The sequence below is a fragment of the Pelodiscus sinensis genome, chromosome 31 (assembly GCF_049634645.1).
Source record: "Pelodiscus sinensis isolate JC-2024 chromosome 31, ASM4963464v1, whole genome shotgun sequence".
Lineage (NCBI taxonomy): Eukaryota > Metazoa > Chordata > Testudines > Trionychidae > Pelodiscus > Pelodiscus sinensis.
The window spans coordinates 5229755-5247578 of NC_134741.1; the positions used below are offsets into that span (position 1 = coordinate 5229755).

The window sequence follows — 17824 nt, forward strand, 5'->3', positions numbered from 1 at the left end:
GAAGGCCATCGGGTCATGCACTTTGATCTCTGGTTAGTTAGATGTGCAGACAGCGCAACACAAATGAGAACGTAACAGAATAAAAGCGGCGAGGAGTCCTGTGGCACCTTATAGGCTAACTGAAGTGTTGGAGCATAAGGTGCCACAGGACTCCTCGCCGCTTTTGCAGATTCAGACTAACACGGCTACCCCTCTGATAATTTACCAGAATGTTCATTGTATTTTAACCATATGCTAGCCTTTGCCACAAGCTCTGTGTGCAGTTTAAGCAATGACAATAGTCAGTATATCTCAGTGGTGGGGCTGGAGCAAAGGAAGATGGGGGGGGGCATGACAGTTGCCCTGACATGGTGACATCCCCCCCACCTCCCAGAGATGCCCCTGTCTGTAGGTTTCTAATCTCCCAACCAAAACTCTCCAGGCCAGGTACAGCTGAGCTGGGCTAGCTACAGCCTGGCCACTGGGCTGCTATCTCAGTGCAGACATACCCAGAAAGATTCCTTTTGAGTTGGTGTCTCAGGGAGTCTCTCCACTTTCCTGCCCCCCATATGTGAGTGCTGCTCTCTGGGGGTGCCTGGGAGAGTTGGGCTGGTTGCAGGGTTCTTGCACCCTGGGCAGCGGGCGCGTGCTGCATGCACATCTCTGCCCCAGGGTGGCAACCTATGGGGGCACCTGATGCGGCATCCCTTACCCCTTCAATCAGGTGCTTTCATAGGTTGGCACCCCTGCTAGCCCATGCGTTAATCCGGCCCTGGCTGGGGTGCAAAGTGCCAGGCTGAGGGGGGTGGAGATGGGGACAAGAGTTTCTTTGTTTCTCCTTTGCAAATAAAGCAGATGGTTAGTTTCTCCCACTCCTGAGCTATGTCTACACTCATGGCTTCTTGCACAAGAACATCTTGTGCAAGGGTTCTTGTGCAAGAAAACATCCACACTGCCATCTGTGAGCTGTGCTTTTGTGCAAGAGCGCCCATGGCAGTGTAGGAGCTCTCTTGCGCAAGAAAACTCTGATGGTCATTTTAGTCATAGGGCTTTCTTGCACAAGAAATCCCTTCGGAGCGTCCACACTGCCCTCTTGAGTAGGGGCTCCTGCGCAAGAGGGCTTACACCTGTTAAAAAAGAGCGTCGCTCTTGCGCAAGGAGCCCTCTCTTACCACGCGGTACTGTAAATTTCCTTGAGCAAGAGCAGGCAGGCAGTGTGGACACTCTGCTGATTCTTGCCCAAAAACGGCTGTACTTGTGCAAGAAGCCACGAGTGTAGACATAGCCCTGGTGTCCTTTGTTCTGCAGTAACTGGCTCCCACCATCCCATGGCTGCTACCGGAGATCCCCAACTGGGAACCCCTCTTCTGGAGGCTGGGGCTTGTGCCGTTCTATGCAGGAAATCCAGGGCCGGATTAAGGCATGGGCTAGCTGGGCAGCTGCCTGAGGCGCCTGATATAAGGGGTGCTGTGCAACCCTTACAGCTGATAACTGCCTTCAGGTGCCACGCGCCCGTATTGCAAGCTGCAGCAGCTCCCACCAGTCACCCTACAGCGGCCGCCCAAGACAGGGGCTGCGTTAATCCCCGCAGCACTACCCAGCAGCACCCTTCCCCCCACGGCTACGAGGCCCTTGCACGGTCAGGCTCGGTCTGCTCTCTGTGGCACCAGGCTGAGCACCAGCAGCGGTGGCCAGGCAAGGCACATGCCTCCGGCCACCGCCAGCTCCATGCGCCCTCTCCCACATTCCGGGCAAGGGCTGGGCCATGCTTGCGCCCTTCCCCAACGCAGGGTACAATTAACCTGACTACCCAGGGTGCTGGAATGGCTCTGTCTGGCCCTGAGGAAACCCCCTCCGAGGGGGAAGCAGGGATGTTGCTGTGGTGTCCCTGAGAACAGTCAACCCACTCTTCTGTTGACCCAGCGGGCAGCAGCCTCTGGCTCATTTCACCTTCCTCACCTGGGCGGGGACATGGCTGGGAGTGAGGGTGTCCTGTTTCTGAGGGGGTTCTGACCAGTGGGCTGGGATCGGGCTTGGCAGAAATCTTTCCCAGAGACACACAAGCTGGAAAGATGTTTGTGGGGAAGCATTTTGTAAATGTCGATGGATGTAAACGGTTCCTGCAAGTGAGGGGTTTGAAGCTTTCATTGAAAAATTTCCTCTGCCTTTTGTTTCTGCTCTGTGGTGTTATCCTATTTGTCTGCCATGCAAAAGGTCTGTGTCAAACCCAGGTGGAAAGAGCCCCCCTCTTTCTCCATTCAATTCCTTCTCTGCTCCCTCAGGCCCACTCCAGTCTCTCACACAGCCCCAGCTGCTTTGCCTTCTGCCCCGGTGTGTACCCTTCCCTGGCACTATAATACCATGGGAAGGGATCCTTTGCCAGCTTCTTAACTAGTAGCTCATTTAGGGCATGTTTACACAGCAGGGCAAAAGTCAAACTAAGATACACAAATTCACCTACTTATGTAGCTGAAGTCAAAATAGCTTAACTTGGCTTTGGGTGCTATTGACAGGAAGAGACCTTTCCCTTTGACTTCCCTTACTCTTCATGATATGGGGGTTACTGGAGTCAGAGTAGGAAGCCTGCCAACTTGTACTTAATTAGAAATAACAGCTTGCTGTGTAGACAGGCACTTTATTTCCAAATAGCACTCCAGTGCAGACATGCTCTTATTGTCCCATCACAGAGCTGATGCCAAAGGACAGGAAGCTTCAGAGTGCTGAAGGGGAATAATCAGATACTGAGAGGGGTTCCCCCCCCCCCTTCTTTCTTGGTTGGGGGAAATTTGTTTCTCCTCTCCTATGAGGCTGGACATGTCAGTTAGTGTCCTTCCTCCTGGGTTCTACTAGAGAAATCAGAGACTTTTCCTACCTGAGAGATTGAGAAAGCTAAGACTGAATTGCCTTGTATGCACAGAATGTAACTGAAGGGAGGGCATTGTCTAGCATGGGGCTTGAATCTATGACTCTGAAATTGAGTCACATACTCTACCTACTGAGCTAGCCAGTCTGTGTGCAGAGTCCCTCCTGCAATACCCTGTCACAGGATAGAGGATCAGCGTGTTCTCAGATGCTTGATTCAAGGCTCTGGCCTGTCCCCAATGGGGTGCTCTGGTCTGTGTGGGGAGGCCTAGGCACACTGGCCTCTTTTACCACAAGAATGGCCCCATTTCAGTCTCTCAGGTAACAGGAGAAGAGTCGGTAGCAGCAAGGGAAGGTCCCCTGAGTGAAACCAGGCAGAAACGCCACGTCTCACGTTCTGCAGCAACCCTTTCTGCCCTGGCAGGCGTTGCCCCTTCTCCCACTGGTCTGGGCCTGGCATCCCTCCCCTCCCAGCACCACAGAAAGCCCCTTGGCGTGAGCCTGGGAAAGCTAGAGGCCTCAGGCCTGTTGCCCCCGAGACGCTTGTGCCTTGGCCTCCTCTGCCCATGGCGGCCGGCTCTCCCGGCTGCCCCCTGTGCGCTGCTGGCCAAAGAAGGCAGCAAGGCAGGAGTGGGGAGAAGAAGCAAGTCCCACTGAGGCCGACAGCTCGGGCTTAAGCCTCCAGCCCCAGCACAAAACCTTCAGCCTGGCCTCTGTTGCTCCCTCCTCAGAGGGGAGGAGGAAGCCCTGTTGCCTCAGGCCGGGGGAGGTGACAGGAGGCCTCCTCTCACAGCCTTACGCTTTGCTTCCATGCCGGCTAGGGTTGCCAGGGGTCCAGTTCTGAACCGGACTGTCCAGTATTTGAGCTTTCTGTTCAGGAAACAAACTGAGAAAGTGTAAATGAGGAAATAGAAATGTCGGGTATTTTCTAAATAAGCTGGAATGTAGATTGTGAGGTGGTGTCAAGTGAGTCCAGTATTTCTGTGGAACCATCTGGCAACCCTAATGCCGGCAATCGCAGGGGCCAGGGAGCTCCCTGGCTGGCCGCAGCCTCAGCCACTTCCTGCTTCATGGCCCAGGCCCAGGCAGTCCAGGTGGGTCTCTGTGGGGCCCTGAGACATTTTGTTTGCTCTTGTCCAGGTGCAGGAGGCCCAGATTCTGCAACACTCACAGGCCCCACAGGAGGGGGCTGGTTTGATGCTTCACCCCACAGCCTGGCAAGAAGCCCCCAAACTCCCCCTGTGTTCTGAGAGCCCCGTTTGCTGTGTGAATTCTGTGGGGCAGGTTATGTTAGGCCTAGGCACAAGCAGGGTTCAGAACCAACCCACAAGTAAGTCCCTGCTCAAGAGGATTGAGCAGTGTCCTTTGCCTGCAATGTTAGTCCATCCATATAAGTGTCCCACTCACGTGCCCAAACTTTCTCCATACCCCACTCACAGTTGCTGCCCTTGCTCAGGGCAGATAAGATCTCAGGGGTGGTTTTCAGTCCCAGGGACTCCAACCCAAACCCTGAGACCCAGGGGTTTATAATTGAGAGTTTCAATGTTTGCTTCACTTTTTCCTCCTCCCAGCAACACTAAATCTCAAGGCCAACTCCACAGTCCCAGCAGCTGGGGGAGATGTGCATGTTAGAGCCTCTGCCCACTGAGCTGTAGCTTTCTGTGCCCGGGGAGCCAGACACTGCCAGGGCTGGAGGGAAATGGGGAATGGCTGCACTTTGGGAGTCAAAGGTGTTGTCTGGGACCATAGAATAGAACAGTTTCACTGGGCTTCCTGAGAAGGGCACCATGGCTTAGCTGGCTAAAGTGCTTGTCTAGTAAACAGGAGATCTTTGGTTCAACTCCCGGTGGTACCTTGGTGTAGCCTTTGCTCACATTTTCTTATGTCTTCCTGGGACACAGAGGAGTCCTCCCCTGGCCACCCCTGGAACTGCTGGTTCAGGAAAAGGCTGATTGGGGAGGAACATTGGGAAGAAGGAAACCAGAAGCCTGGAGCGGGTACAGAGGCTACTGTGACTGGTACTGGCAAGGCAGGGCTTTTGCTGCAATTGCTGGGTCAGAAAAGCCAGCAACACATGCCTTTGTGATTCCCTCGGGTGGGGGGTGGGAGGTCAGCACCCAGAGATCCTGCAAGTGCAAAGCTCCTACACCTATAGTAGCTGCTCCAGTGCTGCAAAAGGCCTATGCACAGTACTTATAAGGCAGTGCTTGTGGGAGACATGCTGAGGTTGTGAGTTCAAACCTCCCTTGGAGTAATGGTTTCTACTCCCTTCTGTTCTGGTCCCTTCCAGTGAACACTGGGGGAGCTGTGATTTCAGCTCAGTGGAGGGTGTTTGTTGCTCATTTTCTGCTCTCGCCACCATCCCTGGCACGTGCAGTGGGAATTTTCACTTATCCCATCCTCTGGGGTGGAATCCCAGCTCCCCCAGTGTTCACTGCAAGGCATGGGTTCCCAAACTGGGGGGGGGGAGGACAATGCCCCCCGGAGTAGGCATGAAGAAATTTCAGGGGGGGGAATGAGGTGACCCAGCTGGGTTTTTTTCCTCAAGTTTTGCTGCTATTTTGGATATTTGCTCAGAGCTGTTGAGGCAGTTGCCAAAGTAGTTCAGTTGGGAGAGCATTAGATTGAAGATCTAATGGTTCCTGGTTCAATCCTGGGCTTTGGTAGAAACCTTTGCCAATATGGCATAGTCTGTTTTGGCATCTCTCCATCTCTGGTAAGCAAACATCTACAGTCAGAGTTCAAAGCTGAACCAAGAGGCCCGGAATTACATCATAAAGATGATCATATTTCAGGGATAGAAACTAGAAAGGGGATTTCATGACACCTCAGAGGTTGTTGACACAGGAGAACAGAGCTCTTCGCTTCAGCTGCTCCCAGCCTTGCAACTCTGTTTTTAATTCCAGGCCCCCAGAAAGGAACAGTAACAGAGCCTGCCTCGGACTAATTCTGAGGCTTCCCCATACGGAGGACACACTATTTCTGTTTTCTTAGACTGTAAGTTATTAAGTTGATTTAAGCAATTTCAAAATAGTTTCCAAGTATAGACATGCCCTTATAGTCCTGGTCTTCACAACATCCGCTGGCAAGGAGTTCCATAGGTTGACTACGCTTGTGTGAAGAAATTCTTCCTTTTGTTTGTTTTCAACCTGCTAATATCATGGCGCACCCTTAGTTCTTCTATTATAGGAACAAGAAAAATATCTTTCCTTATTTACAGTCTCAACAACTGCCATGATGTATAGACCTCTATCGTATCTCCCCTTGTCTCCACTTTTCTAAGGTGAAAAGTCCCAGTCTCTCCTCATGTGGCAGCTGATCCAAACCTTTCATCATTTTTCTTGAGCTTTTCTGAAGTTTCCAATGCCAAGGTCTGGTTTTTTTGGGGGGCAGGGGATAAGGCAACCACATTTCCAGTCAGTGCTCAAGTTGTGGGCACCGCGTGGATTTATAGAGATGTAATATGATAGTCACTGTCTTCTTGTCAGGCCTTTTAAAATAATTTCTAACATCACATTTGTGGCTGCACATGGAGTGGATGTTTTCAAAGATCTCTCCAGCTGTGACTTGTTGTAGCATATTCGCTTTCATTTAGTATGTGTGTTACTAATTGTTTATACTAACTATGGCAGCTGATTCAAACTTTCATCATTTTTCTCGTACTTTTCTGGGCTGTTTCCAATGCCAATGGCAGCTGCCTGCATGAAGCCCTCCCCCCTCCTCCACTCAGGCTCTTATTTCCCCAGGCACCTGACACCTGCAGCCTGTGCAGGAAAGGAGCTGCCTGGGAAATGTGCTGGGGTGTCGGCCAGGGCTCAGCCAGGTGAGTCTCCCAGCCAGAGCCTGCCTCTGGCACCCCAGCCCCTCCCTTCCCTCAACCTATTGCCCCTTCCCATGCTGAAAGAGCAAAGACTTGGCAGAATTCATGAATATAGAGGAGGCTATTTCCCCTGACTGGGAGCCCAACCCCGGCCGCAGCAGTGGAAGTGCTCAATCCTAGCCACTCAACAGACACAAACCTGCAGTGTTGGGTCAGCTACACTAGTCATCCCAGGTCACTTTCTCTCCCTTTCAGGACGTGGGTCCATTCTCGGAGAAGGCGCGTGATGCCAGCATAGATGCTCCCCAGCACTTCTCCCCTGGCTGCACCCTCAGGGCCAGAGATGTGGACCTGCCCCTCTGCATCATGGGGGATGCTGCCTGCCCTTTGCTCCCGGGCTGATGAAGCCCTAGACAGGACACGTTGCCTAAAGCCAGGAACGTATCCCAGGTGACAGCTCACATTTTCCTAGGTCCTCCTGGGACACAGAATAGGCTTCCCCTGGCCACCCATGGAGCTGCTGGTTCAGGAAAAGGCTGATTGGGGAGGAGTGTTGGGAAGAAGGAAACCACAAGCCTGGAGCGGGTGCAGAGGCTGTTGTGACTGGCACTGACAAGGCAGGGCTCTGACTGCAATTGCTGGGACAGGAGAGACAGCACCACATGCCCTTGTGATTCCCTGAGGGGAGTCAGCACCTAGAGAGCCTGAGGGTACAATCTCTGCAGCTCCTGTGGCCATGGAGAGTGAGGGTCTGTGGGCTGCAGGCGCTTCTCACTTGTGGTTTCCGTCTTCCCAACACTCCTCCCCAATCAGCCTTTTCCTGAACCAGCAGCTCCATGGGTGGCCAGGGGAGGCCTCTTCTGTGTCCCAGAAACACATAGGAAAATGTGATTAAAGGGTGTCAAAAGGCACCACTGGGAGTTGAACCCAGGATCTCCTGTTTACTAGACAGGTGCTTTAGCCAACTGAGCCATGGTGCCCTCCTCAGGAAGTCTGGTGAAACTGTTCTATTCCATGATTCCAGACAACATCTTTGACTCCCTAAGTACAGCCAATCTCCATTTCCCTCCAGCCCTGGGGGTGTCTGGCTCCTTGGGCACAGAAAGCTACAGCTCTGTCGGCAGAGGCTCTAACATGCTCATCTCCCCCAGCCGCTGGGGCTGTAGAGTGGCCTTTGTGGTTTGGCCCAGATGTGGGGAGGGAGAAGTACAACAAACATTAATCTGCTCTCTTGTAAATCCCTTGGTCCTAGGGTTTGGCTTAGAGCCCCAATGAGGGGACCTGGCCTTCTTCAATTTGGTCCCTTCCTGAGGGCACAGAATTAACAAGATAAAATTTCTTAACCCCACAGCAATCAGAATTGGCCAAGGAGTTAGCAACAAAATTTTTGTCAACATTTAAGTAAAGGCAAGGAAACCCTCAGGGGTGTTTCTGTGTGTTTCTGGACCAAGGTTCATTCAAGTGTTGTTTTTTTTTGTGGACCTGCCCCAACTGCATCCCTAGAGACTCTGGAACAAAGAAGACACATGAGAAGAACTCAACTTTCTTCCTTTTGCTGTGACATGGATGGATCTAGCTCAGGTTTCACTCAAGGGGTCCGTCTGCATGTGAAGTACCTGTGTAGGGATAACATATAAATGTATTAAAAATGATTCCCTCAAGTGGAAGTGACTCCCCATAATTTGTTCCCCACAACTTAAAGGCTGTGTCTACACTGGCATGAATTTCCGGAACTGCTAATTAAAACGGAATACTATTCCGTTTTAAAGAAGCGTCTACATTGGCAGTCTGCTTTTCCGGAAAAGCCCTTTTTCCGGCAAAGCGTCTGCGGCCAATGTAGACGCGCTTTTCCGGAAAAGAGCCCCGAGCGCCATTTTCGCGATCGGGGCTTTTTTCCGGAAAAGACTACTGGGCTGTCTACACTGGCCCTTTTCCGGAACAGTGTTCCGGAATAAGGACTTATGCCTAAGCAGGAGCAGAATAGTTTTTCCGGAATAGCGGCTGATTTTGTACAGTAGAGCATCGTTGCTTTTCCGGAAATTCAAGGGCCAGTGTAGACAGCTCGCAGCTTATTCCGGAAAAGCGGCTGATTTTCCAGAATAAGTGGCCCAGTGTAGACACAGCCAAAGTGTTTAGATTTATTATTATTATTTGTTAAGATTGTTAAATGTTTAGATTTATAATTATTGCCCCTCTAGAATATAATTTGTTAGGAATGTAATATTAGGTCATGTAACTTAAAACTGTTAAAAATATAATACTATGTAGCCAGAAACAGCTCCCCTCTCTGTGTCCCAGGGCACGCTCAAACTTATTCTTACACAATTGACACCCATTCTCTTCAAAGCATTATGAAGCAATTAACCCTAATCGCCAAGTGAAACATTGTAACTGTAACAGTAACTCAGCACTCAGAGAGAGACTGTTTTAAGAAATGCCACCCAGAAACTTGTGACTTTTTGTAACTACAACTCTTGTACATGTAAAGTTATTATTATACAAAATACTGTATGGGAAACATTAATTAGGGAATGTATGTAAGAGAGAGAGAGTGCTTGGACGATGAATGAATGGTTTGAGAGGTGCCAGCCTGAGAATGCAGCAACAAAGGGCTGAAGTAGGCATCAGGTGCCAGTGCAACCAAAAGATGTCAAGTGGAAAAAACCAAGTACTGGAGGCCCACCCTATGAGATCATTGACGAGCACCTGGCAGCCACCCTGGACATCAGCATGATGCAGCGATTCCCATAGACTGGCATAGGAAGAAATTCCTGTAAGAACTGGACTAAAAGACTATGGAGTCAGAGTCCAACATTCTGCTGCCAGCCCACCAGGAGCTTCAGATGCGCATCTGATCAGGACTTTGCTCCCCACTACCATCACTTGTGTACAGAGTACCTGGCCAGTATTCTGTCACAAGCAACTTTCAGGCTAGTAACTATAACAACTACACAGAACCTGACTGAATGGATGAATGATTGAATGTATGTTATATATATATATATATATATATATATATATATATATATATATATATATATATATATAAAAGTGTATAAGTGTTAAGTAGTGATAGGAATAAGTAGCTAAACAACATTGTTTGCTTCTATCTTTATTCTTTATTATTATCTCTACAATAAATGTAGCTTTTTGCCTTATCCCCCTCATAAGATCCTGCTTGATTTTATTGGTACCACACCTGTGACAGCACCTGGCTCCTCTGCCCCTCATCAGCAATGCCGTATACTTCGGGGAGCACGTGCTCCGAGACTTATAGAAGGGACAACCTGGACCAGCCACCCTTAGTTAGGCTCCCTTCGATAGCTCAGCTGGCAGAGTGGAGGACTATAGTGTGTGCTTGGTAAGTGATCCTTAAGTTGCTGGTTTAACTCTGGCTCGAAGGAGTGATTTTTTTCCCTCCGGCCTGGCCTTAGTAGAAGGCAATCAAGGTGATTGCCTTGGGTCCATGTCTTCAGAGCCCTCCACTTCAATTGACAGAAAGATTGTGGGTACGAGCTGCCAATCACATTTCTTGGGCTGCGCAGGTTCTGTCCACACACAAAAGTTCTTTTGGAACAATGTCCGTTATTCCACAACAACACTGCAAGAGTCTACACAGCAATTCCGTTATTTTGAAATAATTCTGAAGTAACAGACGGCTTATTCCGACTTCTGCAAACCTCATTCTACGAAGAATAATGCCTATTCCAATTAGCTATTTTAAAAAAAGGCCTGTGTAGATGCGCCACTGCTGCTAGTTTGAAATAGCCCCTCCCCGGGGCCATTCTAAGTTATTCTTCCCGGGGCTCTATATCGAGGTGACAGGAGACGGGGCTGGTTTCAGGATTTCTTTTAGTGCAGCAGCAAGGGGAGATGGAGGAAAATCAACCCCGTTTGCAAGCTTTGTGTGACAGGAGGGGTGAGAGCTGGGGAGCCCATCTCTTGAAAAAGAGCATTTGGGTGCACCCAGGGGCAGCAAGAATTCAGGCCCTCTGGCCAGTGCATTGGGGACAATGTGTGAGCCCTTCCATGAGCATTTTCTGCTCCCACTGGGGAAGGCAGCTGGGCTCCCTCTCGGGCACAAAGGCAGCAGTGCCTGGCCCAGAAGGGCTGGTGTCCAGCAGATCTCTGCCTCAGTGTGGCTGGCTTTTGGGGAGAGCAACTAGGAAATGGGGCTGGGGAGATTAGTGCAGCCACTTAGCCCCTGGCTGGCTCTCCCAGTAAAAAGATGATGATGATCAACCTGAACAATGTGGGAATCGATCCCACTGCGGCTCACATGCAAAGCAAGCGCTCTACCACTTGAGCTAATTCCCCGGCTGTGTTAAGTTTGGCCTTCTCTTCTCCACAGGGACGTCTGTCTTCTAGGTCAGTTAGTCCTGGGAAAGGAGAAGGCTCCAAAAAGGCCACAAGGGCAACTCTCAGGAAGGAGACTCCCTGCAGCAAAGCCATGGGGGGGGGGGGGGAGGGGCGGCAGCAGAACGTGGTCTCTTTGATGATCCCTGCCCTGCAGCTTGTCCCACCTGGTCATTGTCATGGACTCTCTGTGAGGTCATCACCTCCCAACCTCCTTTAGCCAATAAGCTGAGGGGCTGCAAAAGGCCCTTGTGATGTCACTGCCACACCCACCCCTGCCCTCCAGGGCTAATGTCCTGCCCCAGGCAGCCCCTTTGCATGGCTGAGCTGCTCCCAGGGGTGAAAGTGACACATTTCTTACAGGGCCTGTTCTATTGGGCACCACCCCTTGGGCGGGGGGAGGCTCAAGGCAGGAAGTTGGGGGAGGGGTTGTGATAGGACAGTACCTGTAAGAAATTAAAATGTGGAGTGTGGGAGGCTCACGGCAGGGATTTGGGGATTGTTTGAGAGTGGGGGGGGGCTCAGGGCAGGGGTGAGGATGTGGAAGGGTAGAGAAGTCAGGGCACATGCAGCCTTTGTTACTCACCTGGCTCGGCTGAAGTTGACACTTTGTTCCTCGCTTCCCTTCTGCTGCTTCATATCTTAGGGTGCCTCCACCTGCCCCATGCTGAGATCCAGGCCCAAGCAGGAAAGAGGCAGGTGAGCCCTCTTGGCATCAGGGTCCCACCACCCATCTTCTTCCCACCATCGGCTGCCACAGCCCCTGTCAGCCACTGGGTCAGCCCAGGAAGGGAGGCAGGAAATGGGGCTAAGTAGCAAGTCAGGCTGTGAGGGGCAGGCAAAGCTCATCTTGCCTTGCAGGGCCACCAGTAACAGCATCTGTCCTGTGCGCTGCTGTGGAGTAAAGCATCCCTGATGGAGAACCAGTGCCATCAATGTACTCACTGCAGCTGCTGAAGTAGTTTAGGGAGGAGTGCATTAGTGAGAAGAGTTAAGAGTCCCTGGTTCAGTCCTAGTCCTTGGTGGAAATCTTGGTGGTGCTCCTGTGGCTGAGCCCTTGTGTGGGTCTATCTATACTAGTAGTGCCCGTGGGTGCCATGGCGCCTGCTGGGCCATTTATGTGTGCCTGCCGAGTGACTGAGGCTGGCCCGCCCCCAGGTGCATAGAGCAAGTGCTGAGCTGGCCCTGGGCACATGGTGTATGGGTGTAGTGCTGGCCTTGGGTGCATGGCACAGAGGTGGTACCAGCCCTGGGAGTGTGGTGCATGGGTGGCACTGGCCCTGGGCACATGATGTAAGGGAGGCTCTTCCCCTGGGTGTGGGCGGGGCCCTGCCCCAGGGCGCTGGGCAGCTCCAAGAGGTTGGGAACCACTGGTCTAGACTGTGTTGTTATTTCTAGCTAAGAATGCAAAGTAGAGAAAGTAGACACACCAGAGTTGCAAATGAAGCAGGGATTTAAATAGCATGTGCTTCATTTGCATACTCTCACCCATGTGCTCTTTTGAAAGTGAAAGGGCGTCTGGGGCTGCTAGTTCAAGCCCCTTGGTTTGAACTAACGTGATTCTTCATTTTTTGCCCTCTGTGCCTCCCCCCCCACCAACATACCCCAATCCCCCCCCCCCACCTGTCCCCAACACACCCCTTTCCCACTTTCCTCTCCCCCTTCCCCTACTGGTAACACAAACAGGACTTTTCTCTATTGAAAGAACAAACTCTCTGGGGAATGTGGGGAATGTAGAACTGCGGAGGGGCTGGGGAAAGAACCTGGGAGGAGGGTGGAGGCTGGGGGGGAAGGGGAGGTGGGGCTCATGGCTAAGGCTAGGACTGACACCTTCCTCTGGTGGTCCCACTGCCTCATGTCAGGGGCCTCAGCAGCGCTGGGGGGTGGCTCCAGGGGGAGAAGCTGGTTCAAGGGAATTTGAGCTGCTGGGCCACTAAAGCAGGCCACCAGCAGCAGCCCTCTACGCAGGACACACATGCTCCAGGCCTCCCGCTCATACTGAGTCTCCCCACGTGGCTTGGGCTCCCCACCTGGTGCCTTGAGGTAGCCACTGCAGCAGCAGGAATTTGGGCATCAGGTCCCCTGCTTTTCAGGAAAGGAAGACAGGTGACAAGGCCCTTTTTAGCCACTGGATCTGTGCAGGCTGGAGCTTCCTACCAGTTCTCTGCCCTGCTTCCTGCAAAGTTCCCATTTTTGCTTGTTTCTGCTTCCCTGTCCATAGCAGGCAGCTAAAGGAAGGGACGTCACCAAACTGAACATCCCAATGGGGTTTGAACCCACCACCTTAGCGTTATCAGTACCACACACTAACCAACTGAGCTAGTCAGGATGTGCCTGCAGCTGTCAACGGCTCCTCTCTGACAGGGCCACTAGTGACTCACTGTGATGTGGGCTGGCTCGTCCAGCTGGTTTGAGGTTTGGTCAAGGTGGCTGGTGGTCGACATGGCGCACTGAGACCCAGGGTAAAAAGGCAGCCAGAATCTCCTGCTGCCAGCACCTTGCCTCCCAGCTTCTTCCCTGTCAGCAGCAGCCACAGCCCCTTTCAACCACTGGGTCAGCCCAGGAAGGGAGGCAGGAATGGGGCCTCAGATTGCAGGATTCAGAGTCCTGAGCGCTGCCCTTGACACCATGGGACCTGAACCAACCACCCTTCACTCAACTGGGCCAAACTGGTGCCCCAGTTCATGCCCACAGGGACCTGCTTTACTTGGTTTCCTTCCGACTTCTTCTCCTGGGCTGCAAGGAGCATCCCTGGGATTCCCTGGGACAGGCACAGGACTCTGCCTCCCTACAGTCGGCCCCACCACACAGGCTTTGGCAGAACGGAGGGGAGGGGCTCTGCTCACCCCACTGAATCCCACAGAGGTGCTGAGCTCGTGCCCTGCCCCCCTCAGCTTGGCTTCCCTCCTCTGCCCCATTTCCTCTTTGTGCCAGTCACACAAGGGAGACAGCAGGAAGAGCCAACCCCCAAGGGCAGGGGAGGCCAAGCCACAAGCCTCCAGCCTGACCCATCTGGCTTCCCCAGGCTGGCACCAAGGGGCATTCTCAGCTGATGTCACTCCCCTGTCACATGGGATTTGGGCTCATCTCAGGCACAGGCCTGGCAGCAGGAGCTGCACTTACCTGGCCACCAAGGGGAACTGCAATAGGGGAAGACCCTGTGTTTCTACCTGGTTTTAAACTAGAAACCTTTGGTATGTCAGGTAACCATGATGACCACTATACCACAGAAACACACACTGGTGGGGGTGGAACTTGGCTGACTGTTCTGTTCCCTCCTTTGTCACGTTGGGAGTTGGGCTCATCCCAGGTACAGGCTGGTCAGCAGCAGCTTTACGTACCTGGGCACCCAGGGGAGCAGCAATAAGAGGAAAACCTGTGTTTCTGCCTGGTTTTGAACCAGGGACCTTTTGCATGTTAAACAAATGTGATAACCACTACACCACAGAAACATAACTCAATGGGGCAGTAACTTGGCTGACTGTTCTGTTCCTGGCTCTTTCCAACACCCTGCTCTGCAGGGGAGGGGAATGCACCTTGTGAACACTCCACCTCTTGTTCTCAGGGAAGCCACTAACCCGAGCTGCCAGCTCCTCATTTCCTCACCAGCCCCTTGAGATTTGTAGCTCAAAGCTGGAGCTGCTGTGGAAGGAGGTGAAGCTACAGAAGCTGACAGGGGACAATCAGCGGGCAGAGGGTTATTTTTTCTCCTCCCTGGGTTGATGTGGCTAGAACTGAGGAGAAGAAAATCTTCTTCCCTTCTCCTCAGAAGATGGAAATTGTTCTCTCTTTGGTTCTCCTAAAGCTGAACCCCAGGACTACACTTTTTCTTTCTAAAACCCTAGTGAAAGCAGAGACTAAATGGTTTGCAAACTGAGAATGTGACTTGAAGAAGGGCATTGCCCAGCATGGGGCTTGAACCCATGACCCTCAGATTAAGAGTCTCATGCTCTACCAACTGAGCTAGCCAGTTTGGGTGCCAAAAAGCCTTTTCACACCCCATTACAGGGCATCAGGAGCCAAGTGTTCACCACTGCCTGACAAGTCTTTTTTTTTGCCCTCGGTGACCAAGAGTCTTGGTGCCAGCCTGGGGAAGAGAGATGAGTGAGGCCAGGAACCTATCGGAGAACCTTGTGGAATATTTGTCCAAGTTTAAGTCCATCAGAAAATGGATTTATAGGTGTTTCTGTGGCGTAGTGGTTCTCACATTTGCCTCACACACAAAGGCTATGTGTACACTGGAGGGCTCTTGCTCAAGAATGGCTGTTCTTGTACAAGAATCCTCAGAGCATCCATACCGTCCACCTACTCTTGTGCAAGAAGATTTACAGTACGGTGTCAGAAGACAGGGCTTCTTGTGCAACAGCTACGCTCTTTTCTGACAAGTGTAAGCCCTTCCAGTTCCTGTGCTTTGACTTCCTTTTCCACAGGCCGGGTGTCTGACACACCCGGAGCTCAGTCTCTGGTTCGGATGGGCCCTGGAACTTACAATCTGGCTGGAGCTTGCTGCTTCCCCTGATGTTCTCACATGTGGTTCCAGCAGCTGCAAGACTCCAACTCTTGTCCCGATGGCGCTAACAGGTGCCCACCTCTAAGTGCTCATCTAAATTGGTCTTTATGGTCCCTTTCAGTGCATTTTTCTCCTCAGCAGCACACAAAAGAGAAGCTGTTGCCAGCGGCCCTGCAAAGCAAGACGAGCTTTTCCTGCCTTCCTCAGACTGACTCGCTACTTGGCCCCATTCCTGCCTCCCTTCCTGGCCTGACCATGTGGTTGAAAGGGGCTGTGGCTGCTGCTGACAGGGAAGAAGCCGGGAGGCAAGGTGCTGGCAGCAAGAGATTCCGGCTGCCTCTTTGCCCTGGGTCTCAGTGCGCCATGCCGGCCACCAGTCACCTTGACCAAACCTCAAAGCATCTGGACTAGCCAGCCCACATCACAGTGAGTCACTAGTGGCCCTGCCAGGGAAGAGCACTTAGCAGCTGCAGAGACATCCCTGCAGATGCCTGAGATGCCCCCCTGAAAGGGCCACTTACAAGCTAGGTTTCTGTAGGCTGCTAAGCACAGTTGGTTAGAGCATGGTGCTAATAACACCAAGGTTGTAGTTTCAAGCCCCATACTAGCCACAGGGCTATTTGGTTTGGTGACTTGCCCTTGTTTAGCTGCCTGCTATGGACAGGGAAGCAGAAACAAGAGAAGGCTGAGAGCTTTGCAGGTAGGCCAGAGAACTGGTGGGGGGATGCTCCAGCCTGCACCGACCCACTGGCTAAAAGGGCCTTGGCCTCGCCTGTTTTCTCCAATAGCAGGGAAACTCTTCTCCTCCCTCCATTGTTCCCAATGGAGTGACAATGTCCAAATTCCTGCTGCCACAGTGGCTATCCCAAGGCTCCCTGCAGGGAGGAGGCACCCAAGCCACAAAGGTTAAATATTTCCAGGTGGCCTGGATCATGTGCTCGGCACATAGTGCTGCTGCCAACTGCTTGGTTGTCTGCTTCAGTGGCCTGGCAGCTGGCCCTCCCCAACCCAAACTCACTCCTGCTCCAGTTCCCTCTGAGCCTGCAGCTGCCCCTGCTCCTCTGGCTTCTCCCCCGGAGCCATTCCATGGCTGCTGAGGCCCCCACCTATGAAGCAGTGGGGCCACCAGAGGCAGGCGCCAGTTACAGTCCCACCTTTGAGCCCCACTTCTCCCTTCCTCACCTCTCCACCAGCCTCCCACTCCCTCCCAGGTTCTTTACCCAGCCCCTCCCCACGTCTACATTCCCCACATGAAAACCACAGTTCGTTCTTTCAGCAGGGAAAAGTCAAGTTTGTTTTACTGGCAGGGGCAGGGGGAGAGGAAAGTGGGGAGGGAGAGCAGGGGAAAGGTTGGGGGGGAGGCACAGAGGGGAATGTAGAGGCCCCTTGTGGGGATGCCCAGGGGAGAGTCTCACAGGTGTCCTTGTCTGAAACTCTCCTCCAGAGCCTCTTGGAGGTACAAGCCCCCAATGGGCTCCTGGTGGCATCATGGGCACCGAGTTCTTCAGTGGCCCCAGCCCAGGTAGGGCAGTTGCTGCATAGAAGAAAGTGGCCCAGGGTAGGAATACTTGAATGAGCCTGTGGGGGTTGGTGACTTTTGGCTCGTTCGCACCAACCCAGGCAGTGGACTGTTTCCCTGCACTTAGGGCTCTGAATTCGGACCCAGTGGAGGAAGAGGGCCTGGCTCCCGCTACCTCCAACCCAGGGGCTGACCCCTTTGCTAGCCCACGCTAAGAGTTCCCTGTCATTGGTCTTGAGCTGAGAAGGCTGTGCACTGGTGAACTAGAGACACTTACCTGTGGACTTGAGCCGAGAAGGCTGTGCACTTGCTAAGTAAAGACATTTCTTGCAGGACCTTAGCCTGGAAGGCTGTGTTTCTGTTGATCCAAACCCCTCGCTGGGGAGCCCCAGCTTGGAGAAGGCGAGGCTTGTGTTAATCTAGGACTCTACTCATAGACCTCAGCCAAGTTGGTGATGCTTCTATTAATTAAGGGGCTGGGTTTCATTAATAAAAGGGCCTCTGCTGGACAATTGGAAACAGGATATTAGGATTTGTTTTTTGGGGATTCCAGGACACAGCTTGGGCTCAGCCCGACTGCGTGACAGGGTACCCACAGGGAGGGAATGTGCGACACACAATCTCTGTATTGGTACAAAAAAGTTAGCTCATGTGGCCGGAGTGAGGCTCAGGGGATTTGGATTGTGGGAAGGGACTTAGGGTTGGGGCAAAGAGTTGGAGAACAAAGGTGTGAGGTCTGGCTCTGGGGTGGGGCTGGGGATGAGCGCCTCAGGGATGA

The 17824-nt window shown here is 52.4% G+C and overlaps 4 non-coding genes across 4 annotated transcripts; 1 reads left to right on the plus strand and 3 right to left on the minus strand.

Moving 5' to 3' along the window:
- The first annotated feature begins 5434 nt into the window (after window positions 1–5434).
- TRNAF-GAA (transfer RNA phenylalanine (anticodon GAA)) lies at window positions 5435–5507 on the plus strand. The gene has a single exon. It is a non-coding gene; the product is annotated as a tRNA-Phe (tRNA).
- A 2060-nt stretch (window positions 5508–7567) lies between these two features.
- TRNAT-AGU (transfer RNA threonine (anticodon AGU)) lies at window positions 7568–7641 on the minus strand. Its single transcript has one exon. It is a non-coding gene; the product is annotated as a tRNA-Thr (tRNA).
- Window positions 7642–14396: 6755 nt separating this feature from the next.
- TRNAV-AAC (transfer RNA valine (anticodon AAC)) lies at window positions 14397–14469 on the minus strand. The gene has a single exon. It is a non-coding gene; the product is annotated as a tRNA-Val (tRNA).
- Window positions 14470–14917: 448 nt separating this feature from the next.
- Window positions 14918–14995, minus strand: TRNAK-CUU (transfer RNA lysine (anticodon CUU)). Its single transcript has one exon. It is a non-coding gene; the product is annotated as a tRNA-Lys (tRNA).
- Window positions 14996–17824: the final 2829 nt, after the last annotated feature.